At 41.7% G+C, this 20,113-nt stretch overlaps 1 pseudogene; it reads right to left on the reverse strand.

The window, feature by feature from the left end:
* Window positions 1-5,394: 5,394 nt before the first annotated feature.
* On the reverse strand, window positions 5,395-9,210 carry LOC132426236 (ataxin-2-like protein pseudogene; annotated as a pseudogene).
* Between the last annotated feature and the right edge of the window lie 10,903 nt (window positions 9,211-20,113).

Below are 20,113 nucleotides of genomic sequence, written 5' to 3' on the forward strand. Positions count from 1 at the left end.
CACAAATCATTTATGCACTCGTTCATTTACTACACAAAGATATTTTTTACATGAGGTCAATGTTCTAAGTTTTCTTTGATTTATCTATGAACACTCACTATGTTCCAGACACTGTGCCAGTGGTGGCTGATACAGGGCAGTTTAAACAAAGGAAGGAAATAACTAGCCCGTTCTGGACCTTCAGATCTCTGCCCAGATGTTCCTCCTCAAGCCTCCCCTGACTGCCCCATCTAAGTTAGGTTCCGCAGTAATTGCTGTCATAGTTTGTATACTTCCTTTGTAGGACTTATCACCACTAGTTTATTTGTTTGTCTACTTATATATTACACTTCTATCCTCCACAATGTAAACTTTATGAAGGCTTACATGTCTTGTTTGTAAGCATATTAGCTACTCAACTAATGCATGGAAGAGACATGCATTAGTTAAGGTAGTATGACTTGATGGCTTAAGGTAAATAGGAGCTTTTCTCTTAGTGATATAAAGTACAGTTAGAGTAAAACCACCAGCCAGTCTATAAGAACTAAATCATGTACACCTACCTAGAAGCAAGAATACATATTGATACATATTATTGAGATGTATATTAACACTTTCTAGTGGTACATGCTAACATATGTCATGCAGAACTATAGCCTGAATGTATGGGTCCCCCTCCCAATTCATATGTTGAAACCCAACCCTTTGGGAAGGGCTTGGGTCATGATGGTGGAACCCTCATTAATGGGATGAGCGCCCTTATGAAAGAAACCCCAAAGAGCTTCCTCATCCTTTCCAGAGTGTGAGGATACAGCCAAAAAGACGGACACTTATAACCCAGGAAGTGAGCCCTTGCCAGACACCAAATCTTCTGGCACCTTGATCTTGGACTTCCCAGCAACCAGACTGTGAGAAATAAGTTTCTGGTGTTTATAAATCGCCCAGTCTATGGGATTTTTGTTATAGTAGCCCAAAAGGACTAAGACATATAAGTATACATTTTAACACACATTACATAGGTACTTATTAATACATGTTATGGAGGTTCATGCTAACACACCATAGGAGTACACATTAGCATATTATGGAGGTACATGTTAACACATTATGGAAGTATGTGTTAACACACTATAGAGGTACGTGGTAGCATGTGTTATGGAGGTACATGTTAACACATGTTACAGAGGCACACATTAAAGTGCATTATGGGGTAGAGGCTAACACAGTTATGGAAGTACATCTTAGCATATGTTACGGAGGCACATGCTGACACACAGCACGGAGGTGCATGTTAACACATGTGTGTGAGCTTATTAATACATGTTATAGAAGTACATGCTAACACATGTCATGGAGGCACATGATAACACATGTTATGGAAGTACATATTAAGAGCTGAGGAAGCACTGGGGATGGATCAACTAACTTTACTTAACAATGAGTAAATGATGTTTGACTTGGGTATTATATGACAAATTAAAGTTTTCTAGGTAAAAAATATTCAATATAGAACATAAAACTGAAGATAAGCTAAAGGGCTAAAAGTGTGATACAAACTATAAAATAAAGGGCTTGTAGACCTAACATCTCAGGTCTGAAAGAGAGGCCATCACAGCTCTTGTGGATAGGGTCACTTCCAAGTTGCTGTTAATGAGCCAACCAGAATCTACGTCACATTTTGTTTCCCTTTAATTTTTAAAAAAAACCCTCTTTATAACTATTGCAATCCCTTCTTTTTTTGTCTAGTTGTGGCACAAAACCTGCAAATCTGGATATGGAGGGAAGGATCATTGGGGAATCATGGAAGTAGTACTGGTCAGTTTTGGTCCTCAAGGCTTGAATGGGAAGCACACTGGCTGCCTGGAGAGGAGCTAGGGAGAGAAGCGACAGGATGGTCATAGCATGAAAAAGACAGTGATAGTGGTTATGAAGTCAAGACACAGGGGTACTTCTGGGAGCCCTGTTTCTTTCAGGGTAAAAGATGAAGTCACTCCCGGTGAGCAGATAGCCTCTACAGAGGGTGCAATCATGCCTCCGGGAGAGGAGGATAAGCTGCCCTTGTCCACCTGTGCTACATTGGCCATGCGTGAATAAATGAGTGCTAGTACTTTAAATGATAACTGGGACTTTTCGGAATTTATAGCTTTGTTATATAATCTTCAGATTAAATATGTGCAGTTTTTCATATTGAGTACGCCTCAGCCTGTACCAGTATCTTGAGGGTGCATTTAACTGAAGAACATTAGGCTTCCTATAGTGGTTTGTTGATCGAGTTGAAACAGTCAAACAGTGACCTCAGTCCTTGTGTTAGAAGAGATTTGTCACAAGTTTTACATATATTATGTTTACAAACATAATCCCAACTTCTAAGGTACAGTTAGAGTATACCAATTAGGCAACCCATAAGTATTTTTTGAATGCATACTCGTCATTCGTTTATTCACTGAATTATTTTTTCAAATGTGTCTGTATTTTTTTGTTTGTTCAGCACTTTGCCAGGTTTAATAAGCATAGAAAGTGGTCCTTAAAGAGGATTCATTCTAATGCTTTTGGCATACTTGTTGACACATAGAGTTAGTAATTACAGAATTTTTAACCAGACTGTATTTGTGAGCTGGTACAGAAACAGTACAGACGGCATTTCAGTGTCCCTCTTACAGCAAATAATGCACAGTGATCCTCTAACACCCAAAGCTTCCAGGAAGGAGGGTATACCATGAGTGGCTTTGAAGTTAATGAAAGTCTAATAAATTTTGGATTTTGGTAGAAACATTTCTATTGAATATATATAGTAATGCTACATATTGGTATAATGTAAAACTGAACTCAGAGAAAATTTTTTACAATTATAATGTGTTCCTTAAATTTACTATGAATGCACTGAATGAGTTTATTGAGGTAAACACTCATGTTACTCCTGAAATAACATAAAGAGGGGTACACCTGGCTCGGCAAAATGTATCAATTACTGAAGGACATTTTTTTCTACTCTGAATAGGTTAATCATAGAGTTCTGAAATTTTAATTGACTTTGGTGTTTGATACGCCTTTGAGCAAATCAGAACCCTATTACCTACCATATACTGATATTTTTTTCACAGAGAAATTTACTAAAAATGATAAAAAGAAAGAACTCCTCTATGACTTAAGCTAAATGTTAGAGCAGCTCACTGTTCATTCCTGTCTGACAGGGCACAGTGCTGCCAGCCACCCTCCTGGCCTGTATAATACAACCAGACACATGTGGGTATGCTCCTCAATCGCTGTTCCTTGCACACAGTTTCAGCTCAGCATTGTACGCTGTAGATATCCTTGCTCTCAGTGAATGTCTCCCTCTTTTGCTTTGCCTTTGTCATTAGTCTGAAAACTTGGAACAACTTATCTATGATCTTTAGTTTCTCTTCAAGATTGTGATTTTTAGATTTGCTACTTGTGGCCACCTCAGGTAAACATTCCACCTGAACTTCTCCACCCCTGAGAGACCTTCTCTTTACCTCTTTCTTACATTTCTCACCTGGTGAGCAGACCCTGGGCAAATTTTCCCTTTGCAGTGTAATTTGACTTTGCTAGTGGGTAGACCATTGCAGTTTTCAATTGCTGTTAAGAATTTTAGGTTTCCTTATTATGGAAATAATAAAAGATAAGTTAATTAAGTGATATTTAAAGTGCAATTATTTTTTAAAAAGGAGAAGACATCAGTACTTATATCTTTGAGCTCTGTTTAAAAGAGTTTTGATGAATATGGAAGACCACCATGATTTTTCAGGGTACAGTGACACCAAGTATACATCTCTTCAGGTTCTTAGCTAAGTCCACTTTTGACCACACTATCGCTTCCACATTCTCAACTACATTATGGCTGTGATTAAATGATCTCCCACATATGAAGTACAATTGTAAAACTGAGCTCTCTGTTTGTTCCTTCTGGGTTTGCCACTAAGGAAGTTAATCAAGATACATATCAAATCTCCTGGATTGAGATGAATTGGCATGAAATATGATCTGAGGACCGTGAGGGATCTACCAGTATCTTTGTGTCACTGCAGTCTCATGGAGAGGCTTTTGTGAGTCCCTGTGGGCCAAGAGCTAGAGGCATGAGAAACCGTAGCTGCATGCTCACAGATGCTGTAAAGCCCTCCTTCCTCTGTGTGTCAGCCGTCTCCTTAGCAACACATTTTCTCTCTTGCCTTTGGAAATTGTTATTGAGTAGAAACGTTTTGGGTTGTTATAGCAAGGAAGATGACTAAAACCAAGGCCAAGAGATAACTGCTTTCCTCCCCAGTAGGAAAAGAGCTCTCCCATGAACGTACATTAGTCATTAGTTGAGCATTCCCCTCATACTTGATGGCTTTATAGGGACCCTCATGCTGAAGTCCCACAAGCTGGGTTTGGAGATACCTTGGAAACCCAAGTGAATTCTGTCAGGAAACGGACAATTCAAAATTCATTATAAGAACCAATTCTAGGAAAAACTTCAAGAAGTATGGCCCACTTTCTAATTTGTGTCCTGTTAAACTGAAGGAACTATAAACTTATTAGCTACCCCTTAGAAAATGGAACAGTGCAGCACCACAATTATGTCACATTTTTAAAAGAACACAAGTTTGGGGAGACACTGTAAATATTAAACTTTAATTACTGATAAATAATGTACCGAGTCAACCAAAGGTTTTTCTTGGAGACTTGAAAGTAAAAGGAGGAAATGTATTCAAGTAGATAATCATTTATGTAATCCTTGCCAGCTATGAGTGCAAATGAGGTGACACCAATATTTTCCTGGCCCCTGAATTCACCTGGTAATGCAGCATTTTTATCATCACTTAAAATCTCTCATAGGATTACTGTTGAGCATCTGTGGGGATGTCACACATGAGACCATGAATGTGTTGTACACCAGGTTCTGCTTTGACCCTTCCCAGATGCCCATTTCCCTCCACAGCCCATGAGGGCATCTCACATTAGTTTAAAATTTCATATTTTTTTTAATTTTAAAAAATATTTTTATGTAATAAAAAGTAAAAGTCCTTGTCCAGCCATCCTGGTGGGTCACCTGTGTCTCTCACACAGATCACTCAAGTTAATGGGGAAGAAAGAACAGGGCGCCCAAGTCTGAGGTTATAAATAATAGAAAATAAAAGATCTTCTATCTCCAGCGGGGGGATAGATGAGAGGATAGGAGAGCAAGATGGGGTGGGTATGGGCAGGGGCAGAGCAGAAAACCCCCACCCCTGCTGGACCCTGGCCCTGCCCACTTTGAGGCCCTTCCCATTCAAGGCTCTTGGCAGGAATTCCACAGCTCCCCAAGGGGGAGATAAGGGGCTGGGGGGCTGGGACTTCTCCGAGCTGCTGGGGGAAGAGACATAGATCACTCTTCCCTCCACTCATGGAGGTCTCAGGTCACAGCCAGGACAATCTTCAGTTCCATGGGGGGTGGAAGGGGAGCTGCCGGGAGGGATGAGATTGAACTGGTTGGAGGGGAAAGAGAAGAGAGCAGGCACATTAGAACCCAAGCAGCTGTCCCTTCATCCAATGCCATCCAGTGTGGGGTGGGGGGGGGAGTGTTGATAGGACCGGCCTCCTCAAGGTGTCTCATGGGGCTGTCAGAGGCACAGATCAATCGCTGTTTCCCAGTGAACCAGAGCTCTTCCTCATGTGCCCAGCTCAGCCCCCCACATCCCAGCCTGACGTTGTCTGCTGTGCTGACCTTACCTTGGCTAAGTCAGGAGACAGCTGGGTTCACTGAGAGCTGAGGAGGCAGCGGGGAGGAGGGCTGCTGGATCACAACTGAGGGAGGATGGAAAGAAGCAAAGAACAGAGCCAGGAGCAAGCCCCTGGTGGCAGCAACTGTGGCTTCTGCTTACCCTACATCACAGACAAGTGCAGGTCGGCAGGCGCCCTGTGTAACAGCCCTGCCTCCAAGACCCCTCACTCCCCACCCAGAGCCCGTGCATCCTGCCCTACCTGCAGTGCATCAGCCAAATTCCTCCAGCTAATGAGAACTCATGAATCCTGTCATCAGCTCCTCCCAGACATCCAGGCACCTGGCCAGGCTGCTTACCTTGGGAGTGTCCGATGTAGGGGTAGGGTGAGGGTATAGAAGCTGAGAATGCAGGCACCCCACTGTGGGGCATTGCACCTTGAGGGGAGCCCCCATGGCTCTGGGATAAGTGCAGCATCATCATCTGGGAGAGGTGGGGAGCCCCAGGGTGAGGAGGCTGGGCTGTTGTGATTCCATTTTGGACATGGGCGTGGGTAACATGGGCCATATTGGTGACACCATGGGGCAGCTGCTGGTGGGCATGGATGGAATACACAGCGGCTGGTTGGGGGAAGCTGCTTTGACGGGACTGGGCAGAAGGTCCGGGTGGCAGAGAAGGTGGTGTACCTGTCAGGACCCCTGGGTGGTACAGGTTCTGCTATGGCTATACACTGCCCAGGTGTGGGGCCTGCCCCACCTGGTGCTGGATGGGACCAGGGTCCACATGCTGGGACTGCAGTTGGCTCCCAATAGGCATGGTGGCTGGTTGCGGCTGGTGCACATGGAGCTACATGGCATGGTGCAGATAGGACTGGTGAACCGTGGCATAAAGGGCTTGGGGGGTGGGCTGCTCTGCAGAAGTGTACTGAGGGATGAAGGGTGACACAATGGCCTGGGGATGGCTCCCTGACGTCAGCATGCGTGGGTTGCTTTGAAGCATGGGGGCAAACACTGTGAGGGGTAAGGGGCTATGGGCTGCATCATGGTGGGCTGGCCTGGGAACTGCTGTGTGTTGTAGGGGATGTAGGAAGAATAAGGTGTGGCAGCCACCAGAGGTGGGGCAGAAGCAGTGGCGGTGGCCTGCATCATCAGAGGGGCTGAAGCTGTCTGGTATTTGTCCGAGTGCTAGGAGGGCAGGGAGCCTCTTGCTCCCTGGTACTTGTCCTGCTGTCCAGGCATTGAGTTGGACACAGGATTTCTGTCCTGAGGTGCCTGAACCTCAGGACAGAAATCCCATGTGTATCTGAGGTATGTAGGAAATGTACTGGGAGCTTTATAGCCCACTCTGACCTGCTGTCAACACCGGGATGGAGGGAGTTGAATGAGTCCGGGGCCCAGGAGAAGGTGGAGTACTGGTTGATTTATTAACAGACAGCAGGGGCTTAGGGGGATTGAACTCCTTGGCCTTAGGGTTCAGTGTTGACTTCTTCACTTGTTCAGCAACAGGGACCACATCCTTGTCATCTCTTTGGCTTGGGCAAGGCAGAGGGGGCTGATCCCGCCCCTCGGTGCCTCCTGCTGGTGGCAGGGGTAGTTCGTCCTCCTTAAGCGATATGGATTCTAAAGGGAAGAAACAGCCCCCATGGAGTCTGAAGCCAAAAGACCTCCTTCTCCTTCCCTTCGGCCTCCTTCTTTAGGATCTGGGGAGGGAAAGGATCCAGGCTGGTCTCAGGGGAGCTACTGGGCTGAAACTTAAACTGGGCCCCAAACTTTCTCAGTTCTTCCAGTTGAAAGTGTTTCTGTTTGTTCTGAAGGCCAGGGACTTTCCTAGCTATCCAGGACAGCTCCTAGAACTGCAGCATTCTCTCAGGTTACTTGGCCAGGAGTTCTTTTACATCTGTGGGGGCCAGTGAGATCTTTGGAGAAGCTGGGGAAATGGAGCCTACTCCAGGATCCCCAACTGATGACATCATGGGGATGGAAGCTGAAGAGGTCGGTACTGCTGAGCAGATGGGAGGCTCAGGACAGGAAGCTGAGACTGGGGCAGGGACAGCTGACTTGGGAGAGTGCAGGGGGTACATCCGGCCCACTGCAGGAGCAGGTGGAACAGAAGCTTCTCCAGGCCTGTTGCTGGGGGAAGACAGAGTCTTGGTACCTCTCAGAGGCCACTGTGCCTTAGGGGACATGCGGGAGGGGCCTCCATTGATACTGCGTGTTTCAGAACCTGGGCTAGGGCTGCTATTGTCAAGATGGTGAAGGCCAAGAGGTGGCAAAGAGCTAAGGCCAGGCCGGCCGGCACGAGTACTACTGCATCAAACTCCTCCCCTGGGACATTCCTGAACTCGATGGGGTAGAGGGATATACTTTCCCTCTCTAGATGCCAAGCTGGGGCTCTCTCCTCCTGAACCCCGTTGCTGAACTGCACTGTTCTCCTCCTCGGTGCACCCTTCATCATTCTCCATGGCGATCCGCAGGCAGTACTGGGGGCTCGATTTAGTCTTTCAAGTCAACTGGGCTGCACACAGCTCCCGCTGATGAAACTCTTCTGAGTTGTCCTTCTCTAAGGGACAAGAAGAGAGACTACTGTCATAGGAGGTCTTTACACTGTAGTTCTCTTCATTGAACTTGAACATTTCATTGGGGTCCCATCCATTGGACATGTCAGACTCCAGGTCATAGTCATCGCTGTTGCTGTCGCCCTGCTCCCAGCACTGAAGCATCTTCTCTTTGTGCTCCCCACTCACTTTTGAGTTCATGGCAATGGCTGAATCAGTGAACTTTAGTAGCATAATTGAAGTCAACATTTTGGAAGTAGACAAGCACGACATCACTTGACTTAAACACCATGGTGTCCACAATGTCTTCCTGACGAGGGCCACCTGCTGGCTCCAATGCTTTCTGTGCACAGCGTCTACTGCCAGTTCGAACATTGAGCTCAGCATCCACAGGTGGTACCATTCTTCACCTTTACATCACAAGTGGAGCCCACAACAGTTGTAAGGAAATGCAGCATTCTGGAATTGCTGTCACCCTCAAACACCAGTGACTGTGGAGTGCCTTTCCTGTGCTTTGTCCCCTGGTGCTGCTGATGGCCGCTGCCCTGGCCTCTCCTGATATTTCTGCTGTGGTGGCGGTGGCTGTGGTTCCAAGATGCCCTCGGCTCCGGCGGAGCCTGCTCCCCGCATCAGCTGCAGGCCCCAGGCAGGGGAAAGCGGCCGCGGGAGGCCCTGGGGCAGCCGAGGTGGAGGCCAGGGGCCCCCAGGAAGCCTCCATTAGGATGGCTGGTGCTCTTGGGAGGCCAGCGGACCACGGCCTGTTGCGTGAGGGTGACTGCTGGGGCTCGAGGTCTGTTGTGGTGGCTCAGGCTTCAACTTGAGGGCAGCGTCTGGAAGGGGAATTAGGGGGAAGTGAGGGAAAGAGGAGGCCTGGGCTGGGCCCCTGCTAGAAACTGTGGGAAGTGAGGGGGACTGGGAAGCTGGGGCCCCACCGCCGTTGGTGGGCGGGGGCGAGCCCCATGGTGTCGGGAGCTCCATTCCTTTAATTCCAGATAATTTTATCTCACCATAACACATTATTATGACTCATTTTATTGACCACCCTAACAAAACATGTATGTAAGTTGAAATTTAATTTTTGCACATGACCATATGACCTAGGGACCAATAGATTTCTTCCGAATTAAGAAACCCCAAAGGAAGCAGATGCTCAGCCTGGAGGAGGCATAGTTTCACATCCAGCAGGCAACATGAGAATTTCTGTGCGGTGCTTGTACAATCTCATGTCTCTGGTACTTGGCCAAAAACCAACTGTCATCCATCAGGGGCATCCTCCCTCTGAACAAATAAAACTAAACATAGCAGGTGACCACTATGATCAGCAAGCGTCGTTTACCCGAGTAATTGTGCCTGTAAGCACTTAAGGAAGATTCATGTTGAAGGGGCTTACAGAGGTTATTGTTGACCGTCAGAGACAAACCAATGATGCAGAGAAAAAAATGTGGAAGAGATTAAGATGCATAGTTCATGGGGATAACTTTGGCGCTCAAGAGATCTCTGGAGCCGAAAGATTTCAAGTAGAGTTAAGTAAACATGTTTTATACATCACACACAGTGGCGGAGATAAATTGTCAACAATTAGAAAATAACGTTGGTGCCTGATTTTAATAAGGCTACTGCTGAGGATATCTCTAACACATGTCCTAGCTGCCAGTGGCATGATCCTTACCAAACTATAAAAGTAGGAAGTGAAAAGGAGGTAAAGTCCTGAAGCCCCTTTGAACATCCCCAAATGGATTTTATACAAATGCCCCAAGCAATGAGCTATGATTGTGTTCCAGTTATTATTTACTTTTTCTTAGGGTGAATCAAGGGCTTTCCTTGATTCACCCTAAGAAAAAGTAAATAATAACTGGAACTATGGTCCTAAAAGTGGTAATAGTCCTCCTCCTTCTTCTATTAATAATATTAATAATAATAATAATAATTGCTTGACTTTATTATCCTGACTGGGGTGTGGTGGAAGTCAAGAAATTCAGTTATCTCTCCATTGACATAGGCACATATTTCCCTGGCATTGCTATTATTTAACTCTGTAAATGTTCACCTTTTATTCAGAAACTTCACTGTCTTTTTCATCCAAAATCATCAGGAAAAGTAGAATCAATGGAATCCTACAATTATTATGAGCAAAGCTCTCAGAAATCCTTGAAATTTCAAGGCCTAAAGTATTACCAATTAGACTTGACCGGAACAAGACCAACTTCCTCCGGGACCCACAAGTTGTCTCCTCCCAAGTTAATGATAAGCCTTTCCATGTGTTTGGGAATTTCATTTCCAAAGTCAGATTCTACCTATTGCAAACTGATATGATTAAATAATACAGGGGGCTCATATCCAGCTTTATTGCCAACAGATTTAAGCTCCATTATAGAACAGTCACCCTGCATGATCTGAAGCCTGAAAAGCTGGTCTTCAGGGAAAGACATCAGAGAACTCTGCCCTTGAACCATGATGGAAAGAACATTATGATGTACTATTAACAATTGAAACAGCAGCAAAACTCCAAGATGGTCATTAGATTCACGTTTCTTAATTAAGAAGACATACACCATTTCCTCTAGAGCACTGGATGTCCAGTCCATCAGTAGTCTGTAAACTGACAGCTACACAGGTGAACAGTATCCTCCCAAGACTAGTCAAGTTGGTTACTGCAGACATAGACTGTTTCTGTCCAAGGCAACAGAATATAATTTTCTGATTCCCTGCTACAATTTTTCTTTGCTTACTTCTAGTCTTGGTTATTATTATTGTACTTTGACACCCTTTGTTAACTGAATAAAGGTTTTTCAACTTACCCTCTATTATTTCTATTCTGTTATATTTTTACTCCCTAAGGTCTTTTGCCCCTTAAGGAAAAACAAACTGTCTTGCTCATTTGTCTCTTAGCTACTGTGGTAGTTAATTTTATGTATCAACTTGACTGGATCAGGGAATGCCCAGGTATCTGGTGAAACTATTTCTGGGTGTTGTCTGTGAGGGTGTTTCTAGATGAGATTAGTATTTTAGCTGGTGGGCTCAGTAAATTAAGTTGCCCTCTCCAACTGGTAGGCATCATCCAATGTGTTAAGGGCCTGAATAAAACAGAAAGGTGGAAGAAGGAGGCATTTGCCCCTTTTTCCTACCTCATTGCTGCTGAGCTGGGACATCTCATCTCATCTTTTCCTGCCCTCAGGCTGGCATTTACACTATTGGCTTCTCCCATTCTCAGGCCTTCAGGCTTGGACTGAACTACGCCACTGGCCTCCTGGGTCTGCAGCTCATGGATCATGGGCCTCCTTAGCCTCTATAACTGCATGACCCAGTTCCTCATAATAGATCTCCTTTCATATCCTATTGGTTCTATGTCTCTGGAGGACCCTGACTAATACAGCTACAATTCTGAATTTAATTCATTACTAGACTTGTCTTCTTCTATCTGATTCTGCTGACAGAAAAATGTAATAGTTATTCCTTTTAAGGAATATAAGATTTCATCTTATAGGCCCCTTCTCATTCTTAAATTTCAATCACATAATGCATTCCAAACTTCAGCCTTGTGAAAAGTGGACCTTGACTCCACATCAACAAAATGATTTTTCTCAGGTCATCACAACCCTGTCAACAAAACCTACCATGCCAGGAATGGGAACTAATATTGGAGCTATCATAGCTATAATCATCAGTCTGTTCTCTTCAGAGCTGTTTACTTTAAAGGAACAATGACTGGCTCACTACAGTTGATATAAACACTATGCATATTCCCAATAGTATCTGTGCCCCTTTCAGGTACTTCTTATGAGAATACCTTCTGCTCTGGAAGCTCCACAAACTAGGTTAAATTTATTATCCAGTTGATGAAATAAAATTTATGTTTTAAGGCAGGACAAGAAAAAATTAAACATAAAATTCTCTCTCTGTGTTACTTGGGTCTTCTCCCTCCCTAATGTGCAGGGTGCATCTGCCTTACACATTAAGCAGAGCTCCTCAAAGATGGAAGAGCCTACTCAACCTTAAAAATCAATATTATTTCTTTCTTCTGATGCTAGCAATGTAACTTCTTAAAAGAATAGTGTTCTTTCCCAGCTCTGTAGGGGATCATGGTGACTTGCTGTTTCTTTGTTATGTGTTTACCTGGACTATGTATCCTTGGTGAACTTTATGTAAAATATATCATTTTGATGTATGATCCTTTGTCTCAAAAATGTATATGACTTTGCCTTCCAACTTCTAACAGGTGGAACAGTTCTCAGAGCTTGCTGAGAATCTGCTTCCCTGGTTATAATTCTCAGTTTGGCTTGAATAATATTCCATTTTTCTTCTTATCTTGATAGTAAATTGAATTTTCATTGACACAGTGTTGTCACAAATAATCACATAGCCATTGATTTCCTCTTAGCTAGCCAAGGGAAAATTGATGCTGTGAGAAACACTTCTAACATAAATATTATACCTAGGTAAATACTACAGGTAAGTGAGCACATGATTTGGGACATTACTCATGCCCCAAACTCTAAAACAGGTCAGGATAATTTAATAGGTCACTACCACCTTTACCCTCACTCCTTATTAGCCTCCGAAACAGTTTTCAATGTTGGACCAAAAAGGGTGAGACTGAGGAAAACAGTGGAGACATGAGGGGCTAGAAAGCAACTTGCTTAACCTCCATATCCTTAAGGACAGCAATCTTCTGAACATGGAATTTTTCAGTATTTTCCTTATATTTTAAATATCTTTCCTCTGATTTCAAACAATCCTGAGGAAATGGTTTTGAGAAGCACTGATTCATCCTTCACTTTTACTTGTAACACCTCTCTCACAGGTAACACAATGTCTCATTTTATGTCAGACAAGGAACTGAAATAAAATCTTGGAGGTTTTATGAAAAGGGTGTGAATTGGCAATAGTCAAACCACTAAGCCATCTCTACTTCCACCCTGTTTTTCCTACCTCCCAACCACACTTCATGTTCTTCAAATACGAGCATGTGCATATGATGTGTTCTAACATTTCTGAACTGCTGTAAGAATGCCTCAGTAACCAATATTCCTTCCAGGAATTATCACAGTTTTTCATTTTTGTATGAGAATTACTAGATTGCCCTCAACATGTCCAAACATTCAAAACTTTAAAAGCCCTCAATCCATATTCTGATCTTCTCTAGCAAACCAGTTTTTATTTAAAAAATATTACCCTTAAATAGAGAAAATCATATAAATCTATTTATTTCACCTTTATTATTTAATATTTATTAGATTCTCTTTAATAGACAACATTTATTTATTTATAAATCACTTTTTGTTATAACTTAATGGTATTACTTATTCTAAAGGTGTTGATCTAATAACTCAAACTTGGATGAGAGAAAATGCTAAATTAAAAGTGTGAAACTTTTTTTATTTATTTGTTTTTATACTCACAGAGAAGCTTTATAGTGCAATGAGAAGAGCTTGGACTCTGGATTCCAAATACATGATTTCAAGACCTAGGAATATCCCTTGCTGCGACCTCAGGCAATTTAATGAAACCTGTTACATCTTATTTAAAAACAAAAACTGAATATATTCCAATATAATTCAAGATGAGGCATTTTACTCTCATTAATAAAACTTATAAGGAGAAAGTGTAGTCCAGGACAATTTATAGACAGATTCAGGCACAAAATATCCTTTCCAAGACGGTAGTGTGCAAGTGGTGAGTTTTCCATGACCCCTGATGGTGAGAGTTGGGGGTGGAGAACCTGGGAGAATACTTTAGAAACAGACCTTCTCTACCCTTACCCACCTGGGAATTCTAAGAGCAGGGAGGGGAGAAGATTTGAATCTGATGACAGATTGAAACTTCAATATCAACCAGATTTTTAATACTGGAAAAAGAGATATGAGTGACCCAAAAGCTCTGGTATTTATGCAAGATTATCTGTCAGAGATGAGAAAACAAACAGAGCTAGTCTGAAGGGCAGTTTTGAGAACAACACTGAAGCTATTTCTTAATTGTACACCACTGAGTCTAGCCATCCCAATAAATGTTCTATCTGTAAAGCACCTGGCACATAGAATGAGCTCAAGATATGCTAGTTCCTTCCCTCTTACTAGTTCTGGGTCCTTCACAAGCTCAGTCCCTCTGAAGGTCCTCACCTATGACACACAGGGAGTTACCACGAAATCTAAATGAGATCAGGGGTTCAAATGCTACCTCATTCACACACTTTCTGGTTCCTTGAGTTCCTTTTCTTCTTTACATCCATTCATTGTTAATGTGAAGTCTCAAAACCAAGGAAATAATACCCAGAAAGAAAATGGAAAAAAAAAGAGAGCTGAATTTTAAATTGGCCATATTCTCATCCTCACAATTTAAGTCTAACATATTTTAACACTATTCAGGTATTACAAGTTTCCAAAGGAGCAAAGAAAAGAATTCTCCTTCTCTTTGGCAGTTATATCAAATTGAGGATTTAATTCCTACGGATTTTCTTTTACATGTGCTTCTATAAACTCACAAATCTATAAATGTTAGCATGATTAACAGTTTTGAACTACTTCAATAAACTCTTGCTAATTGTAACTAAGTGAAGAGAAACAGCAGGCTATTGAAGGGAATCAATAAAAATGTATCTGTAAGCAATTTTAAAAGACATAAAATCAATGAAGTAAGTGAATTTTATTTGAAAAGTATTTTTCAGAGGAAGTGTTTTGTTGAGTACATAAGATTCCCAAAGAACACATTAGTATTTTATATAAATAGTTGAAAAGAGCTTGAATGTGTTTGGAAAGTTCATTCTTTCGCAAAATTTAAGTATTCTACCTGATGACTTAGTATTTTGTTTAGCAGATTTTTGTCCTTAATTAATATGTCATTAAAGTTTAGGCTTATTCTAATTATCTCAAATTCTAAATCTGTAGAATTGAATGTAAAATCCAAAAATGAATATTGTTTTGCTTCAGTTATAATTTCCATCAACATGAGGAGATACTGGGCAAACAGAAAAGGCAGTGCTGGATGCGGTGGGACCCACAAGAAAGAAGAAACCCATAGCACAACTGAGTGTAAATCAGGGCCTGGGTCCTGGACCTGGAGCTCTGACACCAGTGCTATGGTGGCCTAGGGTGGTAGGCAGAAGACTTTAACCGGGCAGGCAATCAATCATTGGGGGTCCAAAAGGACACAGCAGCATGTCTCCTCCATTGTAAAGAGCAGAGTCACAGGGGCTAATATGGAACCTGCTGGCAGGAAGTCTGACAGCAGGAAGCAGGGAACCCAGATATTGGGCTGGGGGTTCAAGGCAAAAACTTCAGTCTTTGAGTGCACCTAAAGATGGCAAAATAGGTTCCTGAAAGTTCTGGGAGGTTTAGTCCTGGAAATGTTATCAGAACTAGCCCACAAAGTGAGCACCAAATTAGCTCCAAGTGTGTTTAGTCCCAGATCATAGCACTAAACTCCTTTGGCCTAAATCAGAAATCGTTCTAGCAGTTGGGGCTACATTGAACCTGCAAGTGGATTCAAGAGAACAGGAATTTAATTGGGTTTTTGGTATGTGCTTTCATATTTATGTTAGATCCTTGAGAGAACTATTGTCATCCTGACTTATTTTTTTCCAGCTCCAAGATGAGATTATTTTTGTGTACATTCCTTAAGAGAAAGTTGAAAGAATTTAATATGATTATGGCTCTTGAGTTCTTTGCATTTATTTTTCTAAATTGGGAAGTCTCAGTGCTAAAGCTTGGTTTAGACAAGGCTTAATTGGAAGTAGTTTATGTGCATATGTGCTACTGTGAAGTGTGCCATCCTTAGAAAGTGTCACCCTAAGCTTTACTGAATGAAAGAACCCATTCTTATCATCACCAGAGCCCCTCAGATTGTATATTTATACACACATGAATACACAGAGACACACTCTTTGCAATTGCACTCTTTCTCTCTCTGTACATAAATAAGTATGTATGTTTAAATCGAATCTATATACATACATATCCCGTGCAAGCCTACTCTTTATGCAATATGGAAAAAAGCAACAAATTTCTGAAATTAAATAAACAGAAAGAGGAGTGTTTACTTTGTCCAAAGCTTAATGCAATCACTTCTTAGCCTTTTACAAGAAAGAGGCCAGAATTCAATTGCAAGTTTTCTACACAGTTTATTAAGGTAGAAGATAAAATACATACTTCAATCAGAGAGGAAAATTGAGAATGAAAAAACAAAAAAACTGTGACAAGAGCTGCCTGGGACCCTTAATGGAGTGTAAGTGTTCCTAAAATCTGGGGCAGAAGTAAAAGTAATTTCTACAGCATGGAAAATGGAAACAGGCTCATTTCACTGGAAATCCTCTTCCCCCTTCTATGTGCATTTTTGTGAAACCCAAATGTCCACTCTTGTTTCTCCCTACTTTCCCTTTTCATTTCTATCATGCTCTTTAGAAAGAACTCCAGTTACCAATTTCTTATTTGCTCTACCACCTTTAACTTTTCTTTCATTTATTCTCCTTTTAGTTTTATCCAGTCATATTTCCCACTTTCCTCTCCTTCATTTCTATTGTTTTAACTGTTGATGTTCAGTGGAATACCACTCTATTATTCTTTCCCCATCTGTCTCCAAATTCAATACTATACATACTTGAACTATGTCATGAGAATTTGTTTTAACCTCAAATATTAAATGGAACTTCTTCTCTCGTCTCTCTCTCTTTCATAACATGATAGTTGTATTAGCTAAACTGCCTTTTGAACCATCATTTTATCCCAGAAGCAATGTAGTGCACTTAGTTCCTTTGGACAGGCCTCCACTTCTACCAGACATTTTATATTTCTTCTTTACCAGTTCCTCATGAAGTTTACTTTATATTGTCTAGAATAATTTTCTTAGAAGAAAATTGGTTGAGATCAAAACTCTTGGTTTTTCAGAGTAAGACTTGATCATCTAATATGCTTAAGAACTGGCACACCTCCAACCCTCTGATTTCCCTTCTCTTTTAGCCTTGGACCCTGCTCCTTCTCACACTCCATATCCTTGGAAGCCCCTAAAACACTCCTTGCACTCGGAGATCTCATTCACTCTCATAGATTCAACTATATGAGTTATTTTCAAATCTACCACCAGTCTCAAAATTACCAACAGAATTTCTTAATCCTACATTCCCAATTGTCTGTAAATTATTTTCATCTGAGTACCACGAAAATTTCAACCTTCATGTGTTCTAAACCAGTAACTTTCAATTTTTTCTAAACACAGTTTCCTTTCTATAATATGTCTTAAATGGAATACCAGTATTTTATCAGATTAAAGCTAATAGACTAGCAGGTACTTATTATGAAGTCCTTAAAGGTGACAAATGGGCCATTTTGTTATATGTACACATACTGATACATACAGAAAGAGTTATGGGTAACAAGTCAGTTATATTTCTGTAGCTTGGTTTTGCACACACAGCGTAGATGGAAAATGTGCCCATCTCAGTAGGCCTAAATTTAGAAAAGATCACTGAGAAACAACAGTCTCTCAGCAATATTTTTGTAAGAATTCATATTTGTGTCCAAATATGAACACATAGCAGGAACATGCAGATTTATTCTGAAGTCTGCACAAAGAGTGAGTTGGCATGGAAGCTCAGGTTAATGCCATTGGTGGCCCCATTGAGCTTAAATGTAGATATTATGCAACAAGTTTCATGAGTGTGTTGTTTTATATTAAAATTTGAAATTTGTTAAGAGTTAATTTTTTTTTTTTTTTGCGGTACGCGGGCCTCTCACTGTTGTGGCCTCTCCCATTGCTGAGCACAGGCTCCGAATGCGCAGGCTCAGCGGCCATGGCTCACGGGCCTAGCTGCTCCGTGGCACGTGGGATCCTCCCGGACTGGGGCACGAATCTGTGTCCCCTGCATTGGCAGGCGGACTCTCAACCACTGCGCCACCAGGGAAGCCCAAGAGTTAATTTTTAAATTATGTTCTATGACTCCCAGAAACTGTGAAATTTCAGCTTCAAAGGAACTATAACAATTTACAAATCACAGTTTAAAAGCCATTCTTTTATTTGAATGAATGAAATCATTCCTCACCAAACACCATTTTCTGATCATATTCTCTATATTCTTTTGGTAAAATGATCACTGCCTCTTATTTTTTCTTCACATATAACCAGAATTCATTTTATTGCTAACTTCAATGTATTAAATTTTTTTCTGTCCTTTTTTTCTACTTCAATAATATTTCCCTTGTCTAGGCTCATATTACCCCACATCTGTGTTGCCAGAAATAGCTTCTTACATGGCCTTCCTGTTCTCCACCACCTTATCTTCCAATTTATCCTGCACTCTGCAACCTGATGAAAATACCACTGTTCTCACACTGGTGCCTTACTCACGAAACTTCAGTAGCCCTCTACTGTTCTGAAACTAAATGCCAAATACTTCTGCTTAATTTATAAGGTTATTCATTATTTAAAAATCTTAATCTTTACATCTCTAACAGTAGACACACAAATACATACACACACACATCCCTAACTGAAACATTTCTCCCTCACTCCACATCTATCATATCCATATCAAAATCTGTTCTAGGGTCTTCCTTTATACCTTTCCTAACTACATGGAAGCACTCCATTTTAGCCCTTGTGGTCTACACCACTTTTTTGGCAGATAATTATACACTGTTGACTTGTTCTCTTCATTTCATGTCTCCTCCATCCTAGACGATATGTACTTCGAGAAAAGGAACCTGTTTTCTTCATCTCTACTCTCCTCCACCCCACACAGGCTCAGAGTGACCACAATAGGCTTGGCATGTGGTAGTAGCCTCTCAAAATCTCTTGAACTTTGTCATCTTTTAATCTTCCTATTGAATACTCTTAATTATTTTATTTTTTCTTTCATGTATCTTCTTCTTTTTTTTTTTTTACCTGTGTGACTTTCTCAGGATCTGTGTACACATTCTGTATAACTCAGTTTAGCCACATTACATTTAACTCAAGCCCTGAGATAGGGAAGAACTTTCAATACTAGTAATTTTCAGATTCCCTTGTGAAGTAGATAGGATGCAACCTTCTTAATCAAAATAGGAAAATTAAATATGACCTCTTACATACACACACACACACACACACACACACACACACATGCCCATGCAAGAGTCATATGAGCCCCTAGGAAGGTCCTCTGTCCTATTCTCATTCTGAGAACCAATGCCTGGAAGGATTACTAACGCACTCTGTTATAGCTCTCAAATGGGTTGAAATGAAGGGAGAAAAAAGTATGGAAGAATTTAAAATTAAAAGAACAAAATATTTGATTGCATTACAATTTGAGACTTTTATCATAAACATAATTAAAATCAAATAACAATCAGGTTTAGATTTTTTTCTTACTCCTTCCCTTGATTCAGCCCTGGAGAAACTACAGAAAATAGAAGGAATCAAAGATCTGAAAAAAATAACACCTATGAGAGCTCCATATAGACTGAAAGCATCTCAGAAAGAGTAAAGAGGAATGGTGGTGCAGGAAGCATCCGTCTCTGGCTAAGAGCATCCGGGCCCATCTTTGAGAGACTATACTGGAGATGTATTATGTTTTCTTCTTCTCTCCATGTTGCCTTAGACAGTTATTGCCTGCCCCATCGCCACAGAAATTCCTTCAAGCCTAGACTGCTTGGTCTTGAGGAAACAGATGAATATCAAACAGAATTCAAGGGTAGTTCAAAAATCGTCTGGGCAGGGAGCTGGTGTAAACAGAGTAGGCAGGCTAGCTACCCTCAGGCATTCACTATTTGCCTCCTCTCTGCTCCAAACAGCAGGGTTCACATCACTCCAAAGAGATGACCTCTTCTAAGGCTGCTCCTATCTAAGGTGATTTTAAAGGTGAATCCTTCAGATCTAATGGTCCACCTAGTGACTCTGTAGCTGTGTGCACTGGTGG

This window comes from Delphinus delphis, chromosome 5 (genome assembly GCF_949987515.2).
Source record: "Delphinus delphis chromosome 5, mDelDel1.2, whole genome shotgun sequence".
Classification (NCBI taxonomy): Eukaryota; Metazoa; Chordata; class Mammalia; order Artiodactyla; family Delphinidae; genus Delphinus; species Delphinus delphis.